We start from the raw sequence: 19,743 nt of genomic DNA on the forward strand, positions 1-19,743 counted from the left end.
AAATAAATAAATGGAGTAATAAATATGTACAGACATATACATATATGCAGGTGCTGTGGGGAAGGGAAGGAGGTAAGATGGGGGGTGGAGAGGGGGACGAGGGGGAGAGGAAGGAAGGGGCTCCGTCTGGGAAGGCCTCCTGGAGGAGGTGAGCTCCCAGTAGGGCCTTGAGGGGAGGAAGAGAGCTTCATTCAATCGTATTTATTGAGCGCTTACTGTGTGCAGAGCACTGGACTAAGCGCTTGGGAAGGACAAGTTGGCAACATATAGAGACGGTCAATCAATCAACCCCACCGTCAGCCCCAGCCTTGGGGGGAAGAGCTGCGCCTCCTCTTGTGCGGGTAAGGAGGGCCCCAGGGGGAGGGGGTGGGAAGAAGAGAGGGGAAAATAATAATAAAAATGATAATAATGGTATTAGTTAAGTGCTTCCTATGTGCCAATCAATCAATCGTATTTATTGAGCGCTTACTGTGTGCAGAACCCTGGACTAAGCGCTTGGGAAGGACAAGTTGGCAACATATAGAGACAGTCCCTACCTAACAGTAGGCTCACAGTCTAGAAGGGGGAGACAGAGAACAATACAAAACATTTTAACAAAATAAAATAAATAGAATAAATATGAACAAATAAAATAAATAAATGGAGTAACAAATACGTACAAATATATATATACATATATACAGGTGCTGTGGGGAGGGGAAGGAGGTAAAGCGGGAGGGATGGGTAGGGGAAGGAGGGGGCTCAGTCTGGGAAGGCCTCCTGGAGGAGGTGAGCTCTCAGTAGGGCTGTTCCTGCTGTGGGAGTGTTTACCTCAGGGCCATGTTGAGCCTCTTGCCAGGCCGTGAGGTAAAACGGTCTGCAGGAAAAACGGACTTTGTCATCCTCAGGCGACATGTTCGACCAATACAACCCTTTCAATAAACGCCCTTGGGAGTTCTTATGCAGTCTTCATTCATTCAATCGTATTTATTGAGCGCTTACTGTGTGCAGAGCACTGGTCTAAGCGCTTGGGAAGTACAAGTTGGCAACATCTAGAGACGGTCGCTACCCAACAACGGGCTCACAGTCTAGAAGGGGGAGTTTTCAAGGGGAGAGATATGACCTAATGAATAACAATAATGTTGGTATTTGTTAAGCACTTACTATGTTCTAAGCACTGGGGGAGATACAAGGTAATCAGGTTGTCCCACGTGGGGCTCACAGTCTTAATCCCCATTTTACAGATGAGGTCACTGAGGCCTAGAGAACTGAAGTGACTTGCCCAAAGTCACACAGCTGACATGTGAGGGATAAAGCGTAGGCCTGGGAGTCAGAAGGCTCTGGGTTCTAATTCTGTCTCCTCCATTTATCTGCTGTGTGACCTTGGGCAAGTCACCTAATTTCAGTGTGCCTCAGTTACCTCATCTGTAAAACGGGGATTAAGACTGTGAGCTCCATTCATTCATTCAGCGTGGCTTAGTGGAAAGAGCCCGGGCTTCGAAGTCAGAGGTCGTGGGGTCTAATCCTGGCTCCGCCACTTGTCAGCTATATGACTTTGGACAAGTCACTTGACTTCTCTGTGCCTCAGTTAGTTCATCTGTAAAATGGGGATGAAGACTGTGAGCCTCATGTGGGACAACCTGAAAATCTTGTAACTCCCCCAACACTTATAACACTGCTTGGCACATAGTAAGCACTTAACAAATACCATTGTTTGGAGAAGCAGCATAGCTCAGTGGCTTTGGAGTCAGAGGTCATGGGTTCAAATCCCGGCTCTGCCAAGTGTCAGCTGTGTGACTTTGGGCAAGTCACAACTTCTCTGTGCCTCAGTTACCTCATCTATAAAATGGGGATTAAGACTGTGAGCCCCCCGTGGCACAACCTGATCACCTTGTGACCTCCCCAGTGCTTAGGACAGTGCTTGGCACATAGTAAGAGCTTAATAAATGCCATCATTATTATCAGTCTTATTCATTCAATCATATTTATTGAGCCCATTGTTGTGTAGGGACTGGCTCTAACGGTTGCCAAATTGTACTTTCCATGCGCTTAGTACAGTGCTCTGCACACAGTAAGCGCTCAATAAATACGATTGAATGAATGAATGACTTGAGCGCTTACTGTGTGCAGAGCACTGTACTAAGCGCTTGGAAAGTACAATTCGGCAACAGATAGAGACAATCCCTACCCAAAAATGGGCTCACCCCATGTGGGGCAGGGACTGTGTCCAACCCAATTTACTTGTATCCACTCCAGCGCTTAATACAGTGCCTGGTACAGAATAAGCACTCAACAAACACCATTATTATTATTATTTGAAAGGAGTGAATAATGATTGTAAAATGATTTCCTCATCAACCTACAATCACATTTAGGATTTAGTCTTTTAGTGCTTCATAGAGGTTCAAATGGACTTTCAGCTAGAAGCTAAAGCCAGCCTTCCTCAGTCGTGTACATAGGGCGCTTTCCTCAGCTTCCAATGTCTGTTGGGCCTCCAGGGGTTTAGGCACTCTACTAAGCACTGGGATAGATACAAGCTACTCAGGTTGGACATAGTCCAACCCACAGGGAGATCACAGTGTTAATCCCCACTTTAATAATAACAATAATAATAATTATGGTATTTGTTAAGCACTTACTATGTTCCAAGAACTGTTTTAAGCGGTGGGGTAGATACAACTTAATCTGGTTGGGCACAGACCCTGTCCCACATGGGGCTCATAGTGTTAATTCTCATTTTACAGATGAGGTAACTGAGGCCCAGAGAAGTTAAATTACTTGCCCAAGGTCACACAGCAGACAAGCAGCGAAGCCGGGATTACTGTGAGCCCGTTGTTAGGTAGGGACTGTCTCTATATGTTGCCGATTTGTACTTCCCAAGTGCTTGGTACAGTGCTCTGCACACAGTAAGCGCTCAATAAATACAATTGAAAGAAAGAATGAATGAATGAATAAATTATTAGAACCCAGAACCTTCTGACTCCCAGGCATGTGTTCTGTCCACTAGGCCAAGCTGCTGCTCATGCATGGGCAGGGAACTTGTCTGATAATTCTGTTATATTGTACTCTCCCAAGTACTAAGTACAGTGCTCTGCATCTAGTAAATGCTCGATAAATATAACTGATAAGATAATTGAGGCACAGAGAAGTTGTGACTCGTTCAAGGTCACATAGCACACAAGTGTTGGAGGCAAAAGTCCATGTTCTATCTACTAGGCCATACTGCTTCTCTGGAGCAATGAGGCAGGAAAGGGGGCAAGGAGTTGGGGCACAATGCAGAGGTTTTGGTAGAGTTGTCTTTGGATGGTATTTTCCAATGGCTCCAATGGCTTCTTCCCCAGTGCCTTAAAAACATGTCCATGTCTCCCCCATCCTAAAAAAACCCTCCCTTCACCACTGCTCCTTGCAGTTATTGCCCTGTCTCCCTCCTACCATTCATCTCCAAACTTCACCCGCTGTCTCAAGTTCCTCTCCTCCAATTCTCTCCTGGACCTCCTCCAATCTGGCTTCTGTCCCCTTCGTTCCACAAGAACCGCCCTCTCAAAGGTCACCAATGATCTCCTTCTTGCCAAATCCAGCGGCTTCTACTCCATCCTATTCCTCCTTGGTCTCTCAGCTGCCTTCGACACAGTGGACCACACCCTTCTCCTGGAAACGATACCCAACCTTGGCTTCACTGACTCTGTCCTCTCCTGGCTCTCCTCATCTCCCTGGCCATTCGTTCTCAGTCTCCTTTGCAGGCTCCTCCTTTGCCTCCCACCCCCTAACTGTGGGGGTCCCTCAAGGTTCAGTTCTGGGTCCCCTTCTATTCTCCATCTACACCCACTCCCTTGGAGAACTCATTCGCTCTCATGGCTTCAACTAACATTTCTATGCTGATGATACCCAAATCTACAGCTCCTCCCCGATCTCTCTCCCTCTCTTCAGGCTCTCATCTCCTCCTGCCTTCAAGACATCTCTATTTGGGTGTCCTCCAGTCATCTCAAACTTAACATGTCCAAAACAGAGCTCCTTATCTTCCCACCCAAGCCTTGTCCTTTTCCTGCCTTTCCCGTCACTGTAGACTGCTCCACCATCCTTCCTGTCTCACAAGCCCGTAACCTTGGCATTATCCTTGACTCCTCTCTCATTCAACCCACATATTCAATTTGTCACCAAATCCTGTCAGTCCCACCTTCACATCATTAAAATCCGCCCTTTCCCCTCCATTCACACTGCTACCAAGTTCATACAATCACTCATCCTAACCCACCTAGATTACTGCATCAGCCTCCTTGCTGACCTCCTAACCTCCTGTCTCTCCCTACTCCAGTCAATACTTCTCTCTGCTACCCAGATCATCTTTCTACAAAAACGTTCAGGATATGTCACCTCCCTCCTCAAATATCTCCAGTGGTTGCCTATCGACCTCCGTATCAAATTAAAAACTCCTCACCACTGGCTTTAAAGCATTCTATCACCTTGCCCACTCCTACCTCACCTTGCTTCTCTTCTACAGCCCAGCCCACACACTTCACTCTGCTGATGCTAACCTTCTCACTGTGCCTCAATCTTACCCATCTCACTGCCAACCCTTCACTCTACCTCTGTCCTGGAACGCCCTCCCTCCTCAAATCTGCCAGACAATTACTCTCCCTACCTTCAAAGCCTTATTGAAGGCACATCTCCTCCAAGAGGACTTCCCAGGCTAATCTCCACTTTTTCTCATCTCCCACTCCCTTCTCAGTTGCCCTGAGTTGCCCTCCCTTTGCTCTTCCCCCACAGCACTTACGTATATATCTGTAATTTTATTTATTTGTATTGACATCTGTCTCCCCTGCTCTAGAGTGTAAGCTTGCTGTGGGCAGGGATTTTCACTATTTATTTTTGTATTGTTCTTTCACTTAGTACAGAGCTCTGCACGCAACTCCAACTCTCTCCTACATCCCCTCCAATCTGGCTTCTGTCCCCTACACTCCACCAAAACTGCCCTCTCAAAGGTCACCAGTGACCTCCTTCTTGCCAAATCCAATGGCTCCTACTCTATCCTAGTCCTCCTTGACCTCTCAGCTGCCTTCGACACTGTGGACCATCCCTTTCTTCTCAACACACTATTCAACCTTGGCTTCAAAATTTCCAACCTCTCCTGGTTCTCCTTTTATGTCTCGGGCTGTTCATTCTCAGTCTCCTTCGTGGGCTCCTTCTCCCCCTCCCATCCCCTAACTGTAGGGATTCCTCAAGGGTCAGTTCTTGGTCCCCTTCTGTTCTCCAGCTATACTCACTCCCTTGGTGAACTCCTTTGCTCCCAAGGTTCAACTATCATCTCTACGCTGATGACACCCAAATCTACATCTCCACCCCGGTTCTCTCTCCCTCCCTCAAGGCTTATATTTCCACCTGCCTTCAGGACATCTCCATCTGGAAGTCCTCCCGCCATCTAAAACTCAACATGTCCAAGACTGATCTTCCCTCCCAAACCCTGTCCTCTCCCTGACTTTTCTTGTCACTATAGACGGCACTACCATTCTTCCAGTCGTACAAGCCCGCAACCTTGGCATCATCCTTGACTCCACTCTCTCATTCACCCCACACATCCAATCTGTCACCAAAACCTGCTGGTCTCACCTCCACAACATTGCCAAGATCCACCCTTTCCTCTCCATCCAAACTGCTACTTTGCTCGTTCAATCTCTCATCCTATCACGACTGGATTACTGCATCAGCCTTCTCGCTGATCTCCCATCCTCCTGTCTCTCCCCGCTTCAGTCTATACTTCACTCTGCTGCCCAGTTTATCTTTGTACAGAAACACTCTGGACATGTCACTCCCCTCCTCAAAAATCTCCAGTGGTTGCCTATCAACCTTCAAATCAAACAAAAACTCCTCACCCTCGGCTTCAAAGCTCTCCAGCCCCTCGCCCCCTCCAACCTCACCTCCCTTCTCTCCTTCTCCAGCCCAGCCCGCACGCTCCGCTGCTCTGCCACCATTAACCTCCTCACTGGGCCTTGTTCTCACCTGTCCCACCGTCGACCCCTGGCCCATGTCCTACCTCTGGCCTGGAATACCCTCCCTCCACACATCCGCCAAACTAGCTCTCTTCCTCCCTTCAAAGCCCTACTCAGAGCTCACCTCCTCCAGGAGGCCTTCCCAGACTGAGCCCCCCCTTTATCCTTTCCTCTTCCTCCTCCTCTCTCCATCGACCCCCTCCTTCCCTCTGCCCTACCCCCTCCCCCTCCCCACAGCACTTGTGTATATTTGTACATATTTATTACTCTATTTTATTAATGACGTGCATATAGCTACAATTATATTTATTCTGATAGTATTGACACCTGTCTACTTGTTTGTTTTATTGTCTGTCTCCCCCTTCTAGACGTGAGCCTGTTGCTGGGTAGGGACTGTCTCTACATGTTGCCGATTTGTACTTCCCAACCGCTTAGTATAGTGCTCTGCACACAGTAAGTGCTCAATAAATACGATTGAATGAATGAATGAACAGTAAGTACCTTAAAAAAGTGAATGAATGACTGAGCGAATTCTGCATATACTTTCACAAGGGTAACGCAGATCCTTCCTATCAAATGAGGTATCAATTTCCACCCATCCAGACAGATGCCTAAATCTTTCTTCAACCTTCTAATTCTTTCCAGAGACATGGGGATTCCCTCATCAACATTCACTCCCCCATTGTCTCTTTAGAGTTGACCCTTGGGCATTTCACTAGCCTGTTGTTGGGTAGGGACCAGCTCTATATGTTGCCAACTTGTACTTCCCAAGTGCTTAGTACAGTGCTGTGCACACAATAAGCACTCAATAAGTACAATTGAATGCATGAATATTACGTATGGTGTGCTAAATGTGGGAGGCCTTGATTTTTCCTGTGCCTAGCACTGTCTGTAATACTTTTTTATTAATGATTTTTGGCCATAATTTGCTTTCGACAAAAGTGCCCTGGATATGGTACATTCATTTCTTATTACACATTTTACTCCTCATGAGAAGTAGGCCAACTTGTAGCTTCTGGTCATAGCAATCACACATGGAGCAGAATATTGGACAAATCATTATTTTGTACTCTTCAAGCACATGCTGTCCTTTGACTGTGTCAAAAAGTGAACTTCAAATTATCAAAAATGTTCCTGGAGAACATTAAGCTCTTGGAGAATGAAGATATCCAAAAATAGCCCTATAGCAACATTATAACAACTATGCCGGAACAAAAAAATTAAACCTCAATCCCCAACATGCAGAAGGACTGTATTCCAGGCAACCTTATATGGCCAAGAATAATCAGTAGGATTGATGCAACAAAAATGTCTCCCTGCAAAATACTTATTGTACCAGCAGCATCTTGTGGCAAAGGGGTGAGCCTTTCAGAAACTTGCATCGTGACATGCAAATCACATTAAAGGACATATATGATAGGTGATATGTTGCCAAAGCAGTAGAGATCCAGAGCTATGCCGACCACAGTGAAACCAAAAACGTCTACAAATTACCAAAGAAATTATAATTATTCATTCAATCATATTTATTGAGCATTTACTGTGTGCAGAGCACTGTACTAAGTGCTTGGGAAAGTCCAATACAACAATAAACAGACACATTCCCTTCCCGCAACCATGCTATCACAGTTCCTCTGAGGATTGAAGTCAATTTGAGTCTTATCAATCAGTGGTAGAGAAGCAGCGTGGCTCAGTGGAAAAAGCCTGGGCTTTGGAGTCAGAGGTCACGGGTTCAAATCCCAGCTCTGCCAATTGTCAGCTGTGTGACTTTGGGCAAGTCGCTTAACTTCTCTGTGCCTCAGTTACCTCATCTGTAAAATGGGGATTAAGACTGTGAGCCCCACGTGGGACAACCTGATCACCTTGTATCCCCCCCAGTGCTTAGAACAGTGCTTTGCACATAGTAAGTGCTTAACAAATACCATCATTATTATTATTATTTATTAAGCACTTACTACGGGCAGAGCAATTTACTAAGAACTTTGGAGAGTATACTACAACACAGTTAGCAGGTGCTTTCCCTGCCCACAAAGAGCTTACAGTCTAGAGGAAGCTTACAGTCTAGAGTCTTATCATAGTCAATCAATCAAATTTATTGAGCACTTACTGTGCACAGAGCATTGTACTAAATGCTTGGGAGAGTACAATATAACGAAGTCGTAGACATGTTCCCTCCCCACAATGAGTTTACAGTCTAGAGGGGGAGACAAACAATATGAGTAAAGTACAGATATGTACAAAAGTGCTGTGGGGTTGAGTGAGGGGTAAATAAAGGGTGCAAATCAAAGTGCAAGGACTGTGCAGAAGAGAGTAGGAGAAGAGGAAATCAGGAGCTAGTAGGGGAAGACCTCAATCAATTAGTCCTGAAGAGATGGCATGAAGCAGCGTGGCTCAGAGAAGCAGCGTGGCTCAGTGGAATGAGCCCGGGTTTTGGAGTCAGAGGTCATGGGTTCAAATCCCGGCTCTGCCATTGTCAGCGGTGTGACTCTGGGCAAGTCACTTAGTTTCTCTGTGCCTCAATTCCCACATCTGTAAAATGGGGATGAAGACTGTGAGCCCCACTTGGGACAACTTGATCACCTTGTAACCTCCCCAGCGCTTAGAACAGTGCTTTAGAGAAGCAGCGTGGCTCAGTGGAAAGAGCCTGGGCTTGGGAGTCAGAGGTCAAGGGTTCGAATCCCGGCTCCGCCACTTGTCAGCTGTGTGACTTTGGGCAAGTCACTTCACTTCTCTGGGCCTCAGTTCTCTCATCTGTAAAATGGGGATTAAGACTGTGAGCCCCACGTGGGACAAGCTTGATTACCTTGTATCCCCCTCAGTGCTTAGAACAGTGCTTGGCACCTAGTAAGCGCTTAACAAATACTATTATTATTATTATTATTAATATTCCATGTTCATCTCAACACACCTTCTATTATTGAAAAAGTGGTCCTGCAAAACATATTCATTCATTCAATTGTACTTATTGAGCGCTTACTGTGTGCAGAGCACTGTACTAAGTGCTTGGGAAGTACAAATTGGCAACATATAGGGATGGTCCCTACCCAACAACGGGCTCACAGTCTAGAAGGGGGAGACAGACAACAAAACAAAACAAGTAGACAGGTGTCAATGCTATCAGAATAACTACAATTATAGCTATATACACATCATTAATAAAATAAATATAGTAAGTATGTACAAATAAAATAGAGTAATAAATATGTAGAAATATATACAAGTGCTGTGGAGAGGGGAAGGGGTAGAACAAGGGGGTGATGGGGAGGGGAGAAGGAGGAGGGGAGGAAAAAGGGGGGGCTCAGTCTGGGAATGCCTCCTGGAGGAGGTGAGCTCTCAGTAGGGCTTTGAAGGGAGAAAGAGAGCTTGTTTGGCAGATGTGCGGAGGAAGGGCATTCTAGGCCAGAGGAAGGACGTGAGCCGGGGGTCGACGGCGGGACAGGCGAGAACGAGGCACGGTGAGGAGGTTAGCGGCAGAGGAGTGGAGTGTATGGGATGGGCTGCAGAATGAGAGAAGGGAGGTGAGGTAGGAAGGGGCGAAGTGATGGAGAGCCTTGAAGCCGAGAGTGAGGAGTTTTGCTTGATATGAAGGTTGACAGGCAACCACTGGAGATTTTTGAGATGTATGGACAAAACATACAAAACTTTCCATCATGTGAAAATATCGCAGTTGTCCTAGCTATTGCAGCAAAGTAATAAAAAATGGACACCTGAAGGCATTTCTACTGAGATCTAAAAGGAGAGAGTGGACACCTTGCATAAGCACTGACACAAGTTCTTTCTTAACATATAGACCACTGAGGAAATGCCACAAAGATGCCGTCATCACCTCGTCAAAAAGAAAGCCAAAACAAGCAGCGTGGTTTAGAGAAGCAGCGTGGCTCAGTGGAAAGAGCCCGGGCTTTGGAGTCAGAGGTCATGGGTTCAAATCCCAGCTCCGCCACTTGTCAGCTATGTGACTTTGGGCAAGTCACTTCACTTCTCTGTGCCTCAGTTACCTCATCTGTAAAATGAGGATTAAGACTGTGAGCCCCACATGGGACAACCTGTTCACCTTGTAATCTCCCCAGTGCTTAGAACAGTGCTTTGCACATAGTAAGCACTTAATAAATGCCATTATTATTATTATTAATAGTAATAATAATAAAACAATTCGATTAGAGCAGTTATCGAGGCAAATGGATAATCTTTGGTCAAGCCACAAAGACCTCAGGACCAAGAATCTGCATAAGGGATTTGAGAATAATGGCATAGTGGATAGAGCATGGGCCTTGGAATCAGAAGGACCTGAATTCTAATCCCAGCTCCACCACTTGTCTGCTGTGTGACTTTGGGCAAGCACTTAACTGTTCTGTGCCTCAGTTAACTCATCTGCAAAATGGGGATTAAAATTGTGAGCCCCATTTGGAACATGGACTGTGTCCAATCTGATTAGTTTGTATTTACTCCAGTGCTTAATACAATGCCTGGCACACAGTAAGAGGTTAACAAATACCATAAAAAAAGTAATAGTATTAATGGTTTGTCAGGGCTGTGATTTACCATTGTGTTTGAGTCAATTAGGAAACTCCCCTTTTACATGCAATGAAGGAACAATCTAGTCATTGACCCTGGAACAGGATTTTTCCGGTGTCCCTTCCCTCTCTAAAATCACAAAGATAAGGCAGTTGGAAGGTAAGATTAGCCTATAGTCCTGGGGCTAGTAGGACTATGCGTTAATATCCATGCTCCTAAATGCTCATACTCCATTCTGAAAATGCAGAACTACTGGGGTTTAAGGAATTTGCTCAGAGGGGTATTGAATGGGCCCCCTAAATCCCCAAATTAATCATTTTGACTGCCAACTGGTAGATCCTCCTCAGTTAAAACCCCAACACTCCCTTCCCTTCCATGCTGAAAACATAAATGTCAGACACATAGTTAAGCATGTGTGTCCGACACATGCCAGTTTATCCTCGTGTTGCTACTTGCTGGTATGCGACCTTGGGCAAGTTGTAGGTTTCTCTGTGCCTCATTTTTCTCATCTGTAACATAGGGATTTTTAATGGCATTTGTTAAGCACTTACTATGTGCCAAACACTATACTAAGTGCTGGGGTAGATTCAAGTGAGTCAGATTAGACACAGCCCATGTGCCACATGGGGTTCACAGTCTTAATCCCCATTTTACAGATGAGGTAACTGAGGCACAAAGAAGTGAAGTGACTTGCCCAAGGTTACAGCAGACAAGTGGCAGAGCTGGGATTAGAAACCACGTCCTTATGACTAGCAGGCCCATGCTCTATCCACTAGACCACCCTGTATCTATTCACCCCCAGAAAGCCCACTGTCCATCTCTATTAGCGGGCTTTTCATCAACCCCTACAAATATTTCTTTGAAGACCCCCCTTCCAGAATTATATAACACGATCATTTAGTCCAGCTAATGTATAGTTTAAAAAAAACCCAAAAACCAACAACTCAGCCCCCCTGCACAAACCCACACTGAAATCCACCCAGGACTAAATCTGAAACAAAGTAGGGGTGAAGAGAAGAAAAAGGTACAGGAGATTTTTGCTTTTCCTATTCACTTTCAGTCTTGAGAGGAAGTCTCTGCACTCTATTCTCTGGGATTCAATACCTGTTCTTTCTTCTGTCTAGACTTTAGGGCTCTTGTGAGATGGACTGTGTCTGACCTGATTATTTTGTATCTATCCAGCACTTACTGCAGTGTTTGGCACATACTGAACACTTATCAAATGCTACAATTATTATAATACACAAATAGACTGTAAGCTCATTATGGGCAGGGAACATGTCTGCTAATTCTGTTGCCCTCTCCCAAGTGCTTAGAACAGTGCTCTGTACATAGTAAGTGCTCAATAAATACCACTGACCCCTACAAAATGACTGCTAGTTTTGCTACAGCGTCATTCCACAGATCTGAAGATTGCAGGTAACGCACAAAAGAAGCTGAAATGCAGGCAATGTGGGAAGGGGTGATTATAATAATATCCCACTTTTATACTTTCCCCACCCGGAAAAGGGGTACAAATTTGATGCGAAAGGCAGCAAGCCAGGAAGCGCTTCATCCAATGGCTTCCCTCCAGCTAGTCTTGCTCCCCAGCTCATCACAAGGGTACCTGCTGTTCAGCAGGGAGAGCAAATACAGCTCTTGGCCTTCTGCCACCCACTGAAATTGGAGGAGTCTCCACTTTCCACTCCCTGCTTTCCCATTCCTTTCCAGCAAACTGCAAAACCGGGACCACAATACAGGTAGGCTGTAGTTATTATTATCATTGCGGTGTTTGTTAAGGGCTTACTATGTGCCATGCATTGTTCTAAGCCCTGGGGTAGATAATAATAATAATGGTGGCATTTGTTAAGTGCTTACTGTGTGCGAAGAACTGTTCTAAATGCTGGGGGGGGGGATACAATGTGATCAGGTTGTCCCACATGGGGCTCACAGTCTTCATTCCCATTTTACAGATGAGGTAACTGAGGCTCAGAGAAGTTAAGTAACTTGTCCAAGGTTACCCAGCAGACATGGAGTGGAGCCAGGATTAGAACCCATGACCTCTGACTCCCAAGTCCGTGCTCTTTCCACTGAGCCGCTCTGCTTCTCTAAGGTACAAGGTTATAAGCTTGGATGCAGTCCTTGTCCTGCATAGGACTCACAGTCTAGGTAGAAGGGAGTATAATTTTAATCCCTATTTTACAGATGAGGAAATTGAGGTACAGAGAAATTAAGTGATTTGCCCAAGGTCACATAGGGGTTAGAACCCAGGTCTCTCCATTGGGCCAGTCACTTTTGCTACCATAGCCTCTAGATTCTCCCTATCCTATTGCCCATTCCCCGGATTCGCTACCTTAAAAAATAATTTCTAATGATGGACTCTCCCATCAACAATGGATACACCATCACACAGACTTCAAGACTGAGAACTTGCTCAGAAGCATTGATTATAGTGCTAGTAGTTTGTTCAGGGCCACTCACACTCTATCATTCATTCATTCACTCATTCAATCATATTTATTAAGTGCTTACAGTGTGCAGAACACTGCAATAAGCGCTTGAGAAAGTACAACAATAAAGGGTGACAATCCTTGCCCAAAAGGAGCTCACAGTCTAGAGTTGAGCTCACAGTCTTTCATCCTTGTCAGTCTTAGAGATTTAGAGCAGCTGAGGAGTGCTAGATCTGTCATAGACTTTAAACAGAGAAGGAAGAAAAGACTTCAGGCCCCTGCATTCTTTCTGATAAGGAAAGGATTCACCATTCCACTACAGGTAATGAAATTGAGAACACTGGTGATTCAACATCAGAAGTATCTAATTGTGAAATACAGGCTAAAAAAAAAGGTTCATTTTGCTTTGCAACTAAATGGATACATTGAAACATTAGGCTCTAGTTTCAGCAACTAACTGGCTATATATGTTCCTGGACATTACTTAATCTATTGATTCTTAATTAGCCCATCTGTAAAATGGAAACTATGGCACACGTATTAAACTGCCTAGGAGCTAGGGTAGTATGTACTGCGTATACACAGAATGACTGTATACATACTTGCAAATTTGGGAGACACATACACACACACACACACACATATATGTGTATGTATATATATACATACATATATGCGTGTATATATATACATACATATATATATGCATGTATATATATATACACACATATATGTATGTATATATATACATACATATATGTGTGTGTATATATACATGCATATATATATATATATATATATATGTATGTATATATATATTCCCAAAAGAGGAATGTGACAATTCACTATGGCAGAGACTTAGAATCTGGTCTGGTTGTTAACTGGGAAATGTGCTCAGTCTTTCAGTGTTTTTGCGGGGCGGGGGCGGGGGGGGTCGGGTGTGTGTGTGTGTGTGTTTGTGTGTGTTAGTTACATAAAGTTGCTTTTAATGGGATTGTCCCTGAAGACACCCCAGGTAGCAGTTCTTTTAGAAAAATCTCCTAGAAATAATTTTAACTTTAACCCATCCCCCCAGCCACAAAAAAGAAATGGAAACCCCCCCAAGTTTGCTGCTCCCCTTGGAGAATGGAGTCCGGGGCTTCCCTCCCTGACTGATGAATTGCCAGAAATCTGAACAGCTGTTGGATTGCCAGCTACATTATTAGACAATGGACAGAACAGAGAACGTGAGTTGCCTGAGCAGAAGCCTTTCCTAAGCAGAATTGACTCAGCAAGATTGAATACTGGAATAACATGGTGGGAGCAGAACGATGGAAAATTTGAATCCATCAGCATTGGAGCATAGACTCCTCCTTTTCCAGCAAGCTCCCCTGAAGGGTCTTTGACATCCCTACAACCAAGCTGAGTTAGGGCTGCTGTTTTCAGACCCTGAAACGTAGCCCTGGAGACAGATCCTTGACTTTCTCTGCTTCACTAATACTTCTTTTCATCTGTTCCAGGTTTCTGGGATCATTTATTTCCTTATCTTGCCCCAAGCATTGAAGTTGTCAAAACTACTGCTCTTATTGGAATGGTTAAAATAATGTTTTGTTGAGTTAACAGATAGAATCGTAGTTCCACTCCCTATCTGCATTGCTACACTATCAGCTGACATGTTCGCATATGCACCAGAGGAAGACATTTGCTGTGAGGTTATATTGGGAGATTTTCTTTGGTGACTAAGAGCTGATACAGCCAATCCTTTCTCCTGTCTGGGTTTTATCTGACCTTATTAATGGTCAAGGGCAGATGTATCCTGCCCGTTGGAGAAGGTTTCCAAGGGCCTGATTGCTTTTTCCTTTTAGTGCCTGGCTGACTGGCAGTCTCTCTCTGGATGAGGTATCATCTTTACAGTAGAACATGCTGTCACTGCAGCTGCGTCATTTTGGTTATTGATTGTGACCTTAGTAAAAAACAAAAAGAAACGTACAGCTTGTATGCCCAAGATAAAGCTTCTCATTCAAAGTGACGTGCAATTTTGCCTTAGGACTAATTCTGTGTCTTCAAAAAACTGAGAGAAATCATGAATGTAACACTTACTGTGGCCCTGGGGGTGGATAAAATAGGGTAAAGAAATGAAAAGGCCATTCAAGAAGATTAACTAGTGAAAAAAGGTGGTCCCTGAAATGCAGTTTTGGAATCAGGACTAGGCTGTATAATCCAAGAGGTTTTGAGGTAATGGAGCCTAAAGTAAAAACAGTGTGCAACTGGTTCATAAATATTTTTCTATTAAAGCTACTCATTACAGGAATCCTCTTTATATTGTTTACATTTTGTGGACCTCCTTTCAATTTTCGTCCTTCATTTTAGCTTCCCTCCAGGGCCACAGCAAATGTTGTATTAATGTTATCTCTGGGACATCTTTCCTACCAGGCCTATAATTTCTCTGTGTAGCATGATCTTTTCAGTAAACATCCCCCACAGATTTCATTTTAGTCTCTGGTCCCCGTTCCTCCGTTGATAACATTTCTTCATCCCGAGCCCCATTTTGAGAAACTCGGGTAGATAACCGGAGTCCATGCTCCCGGGTCTCAACCCTGCCACTGATTTACTATATGAAATGGAGACTGTGAGCCTGTTGTTGGTAGGGACCATCTCTATATGTTGCCGACTTGTACTTCCCAAGCGCTTAGTACAGTGCTCTGCACACAGTAAGCGCTCAATAAATACGATTGAATGAATGAATGAATGAATGAAATGGAGAAAGTCACAAACTCAGTTTGACCCAACAACCCTTTTCCCTCTCCACAGGGGTAGGATGAAGATTCTTCGAGGTAATCGCTCCCCAAACTCACAGCCCTATGTGTATACCTTATGTGCATTAACCACTTAGTACAGTGCTCTGCACAAAGTAAGCGCTCAATAAATACGATTGAATGAATGAATACCTTTATACTCTACTATTTACCCTATCTGTAATTTATTTAAATGTCTTTCTCCCCACTAGATTACAAGATCCTTGAGAGTAAGAATCATGTCTCCTATATTGTAGTCTTTCAAGAGATTAGTACAGTGCCCTGTACACAGGCGTGCTTAATAATAATAATAATAATAATGGTATTTGTTAAGCACTTAGAGAAGCAGTATTCATTCATTCATTCATTCAATCGTATTTATTGAGCACTTACTGTGTGCAGAGCACTGTACTAAGCGCTTGGGAAGTACAAGTTGGCAACATATAGAGACGGCCCCTACCCAACAGTGGGCTCACAGTCTAGAAGGGGAGCACGGGTTTAGGAGTCAAAGGACTGTGGGTTCTAATCCCGGCTCCGCTACTTTTCTGCTGTGAGACCTTGGGCAAGTCACTTAACTTCCCTGTGCCCTCATCTGTAAAATGGGAATTAAGACAACCTGATTACTTTGTATCTATTACAGCATTAAGAACAATGCTTAGCACCTAATAAACTCTTAACAAATACCATATTTATTATTATCATTATTATTACTTAATATGTGCCAACCGCAGTACTAAACACTGGGGAAAATACAGGATAATCAGATCGGATGCAGACCCTGCCTCATACTGAGCTCACTAAGAAGGAGGGATTACAAGTAGTGAATGCCCATTTCACAAATGAGGAAACTGAAGCCCAGAGAAGTTATGTGACTTGCCCAGGCTCACATGGCAGGCAAGTGGCAAAGGTGAGATTAGAACCCATGTCCTCTGATTCCCAGGCCTGTGCTCTTCCCATTATACCATATTATTTATAGTGTTTTTATAATATTTGTTAAGTGCTAATTATATACCAGGCACTGTACTAAGCACTCGGGCAGATACAAGCAAATCACGTTGGACACACTCCATGTCCCACATGGGATTCACAGTCTAAGTAGGAGGAAAACAGGTATTAGCTACTTCCCTAGTACACACCACCGAATGATTGATAGATACATAAAGTCTTTGAGAAGCAGCGTGGCTTAGTCGCAAGAGCCCGGGCTTGGAAGTCAGAGGATGTGGGTTCTAATTCCAGCTCCGCCACTTGTCTGCTGCGTGACCTTGGCCAAGCCACTTAACTTCTCTGGTCCTCAATTACCTCATCTGTAAAATGGGGATTAAGACTGTGAGCCCCACATGGGACAACCTGATTACCTTTAGTGCTTAGAAGTGTTTGGCACATAGTAAGCGCTTAACAAATACCATTATTATTACTGTATCCACCCCAGCACTTCAAACAATGCTTGGTCCATATAGTAAGCACTTAACAGATACCATCATTATTATTATTATCACGAAAGAGGGCTCACGTTTTGAGGTTTATGTTTGTATTAACTAGAATCAAGCAGGAAAGGCCAAGCAAATGACCCTACTTGAAATGTGAGAAAACTGCTCCTGTAACTCAAGACTGAGAGCTCACCTTCTCCAGGAGGTCTTCCAAGACTGAGCCCTACTTTTCCTCTGCTCCTCCTCCCCTCCCCATAGCCCCTACTCCCCCCCTCTGCCCACCCCCTTCTCCACCCCACAGCACTTGTGCTTATTTGTACATATTTATTATTCTATTTATTTTACCATGTGTATATATCTATAATTCTATTTATCTATTTTGATGTTATTGATGGTATTGTTTTGCTTTGTTGTCTGTCTCCTTCTAGACTGTGAGTCTGTTGTTGGGTAGGGATTGCCTCTATCTGTAGCCGAATTGTACTTCCCAAGCGCTTAGTACAGTGCTCTGCACACAGTAAGTGCTCAATAAATACGATTGAATGAATCTACCCATACTCCCCTTCCCCTCTGGACTACCCTCCATTTGGACCCCTAGCATTTGAGGGGAATTCAGCCTTTTGTTTTTATGTCGTCATCCCCAGACCCCTCCTCTGTTTACCCCCTTTGTTTTGACGTCATCTCCCCCATCTTTTTACTTCATGATAGCACTTTTTACCTCATTAAATCCTTCCTAATGTGGTCAAGCTAACTCATCCTGTGCCCCTTCACCCTGATACTCCCTCATTCTGCCTGGGCTTTTTTTTTAATGGCATTTATTAAGCACTTACTATGTGCAAAGCACTGTTCTAAGTGCTGGGGAGGTTACAAGGTGATCAGGTTGTCCCACAGGGGGCTCACAGTCTTCATCCCCATTTTACAGATGAGGTAACTGAGGCACAGAGAAGTTAAGTGACTTTGGGCAAGTCACACAGCTGACAACTGGTGGAGCTGGGATTAGAATCCATGACCTCTGACTCCCAAGCCCGGGCTCTTTCCACTGAGCCACGTTGCTTCTCGAATTCATTCATTCAATCGTATTTCTTGAGCACTGCTTCTCTCAAGAGAGAGACACCATGGGGAGTGAAGAAAAGCACCATGGCTCAGTGGAAAAAGCACAGGCTTTGGAGTCAGAGGTCATGGGTTCAAATCCCACCTCCGCCAATTGTCAGCTGTGTGACTTTGGGCAAGTCACTTAACTTCTCTGTGCCTCAGTTCCCTCATCTGTAAAATGGGGATGAAGACTGTGAGCCCTCCATGGGACAACCTGATCACCTTGTATCCTCCCCAGCGCTTAGAACTGTGCTTTGCTCATAGTAAGCACTTAACAAATGCCATTATTATTATTATTATTATTATTAAGACTGTGAGCCCCCCGAGGGACAACCTGATCACCTTGTAACCGCCCAAGAGCTTAGAACAGTGCTTTGCACATAATAAATGCCATCATTATTATGAATGAATTAATGTTTTGTTTTGTTGTCTGTCTCCCCCTTCTAGACTGTGAGCCCGTTGTTGCGTAGGGACCGTCTCTAGATGTTGCCGACTTGTACTTCCGAAGCGCTTAGTACAGTGCTCTGCACACAGTGAGTGCTCAATAAATACAATTGAATGAATTAATAAATGCCATCATTATTATGAATGAATGAATGTTTTGTTTTGTTGTCTGGCTCCCCCTTCTAGACTGTGAGCCCGTTGTTGGGTAGTGACGGTCTCTATATTCATTCATTCATTCATTCATTCATTCAATCGTATTTATTGAGCGCTTACTGTGTGCAGAGCACTGTACGAAGTGCTTGGAAGTACAAGTCGGCAACATCTAGATACGGTCCCTCCCAACAACGGGCTCACAGTCTAGAAGGGGGGAGACAGACAACACAACAAAACATGTTGCTGACTTGTACTTCCCAAGGGCTTAGTCCTGTGCTCTGCCCACAGGAAGCGCTCAATAACTAGGGACCATCTCTCTATGTTGCCAACTTGTAATTCCCAAGTGCTTAGTACAGTGTTGTGCACACAGTGAGCGCTCAATACGATTGAATGAATGAATGAATGAATACGATTGAATGAATGAATATGATTGAATGAATATGATTGATTGAATGAATAATAATAACAATAATGATGGCATTTGTTAAGCGCTTACTATGTGCAAAGCACTGTACTAAGCGCTGGGGGGGATACAATGTGATCAAGTTGTCCCACGTGGGGCTCACAGTCTTAATCCCCATTTTTACAGATGAGGTAACTGAGGCTCAGAGAAGTTAAGTGACTTGCCCAAGGTCACACAGCAGACTTGTGGTGGAGCTGGGATTTGAACCCCTGACCTCTGACTCCAAAGCCTGGGCTCTTTCCACTGAGCCACGCTGCTTCTCTAATGAATGAATGAATATGAATGAATGAATACGATTGAATGAATAAATAAATATGATTGAATGAATGAATGAATAGGAATGAATGAATGCATTCGATTGAATGAATGAATGGATGAATGAACGAATGCATACGATTGAATGAATGAATGCATACGATTGAATGAATGAATGAATGAATGCATACGATTGAATGAATGAATGAATATGAACTCCTCACCCTGGGCTTC

This window comes from Tachyglossus aculeatus, chromosome 22 (assembly GCF_015852505.1).
Source record: "Tachyglossus aculeatus isolate mTacAcu1 chromosome 22, mTacAcu1.pri, whole genome shotgun sequence".
Lineage (NCBI taxonomy): Eukaryota > Metazoa > Chordata > Mammalia > Monotremata > Tachyglossidae > Tachyglossus > Tachyglossus aculeatus.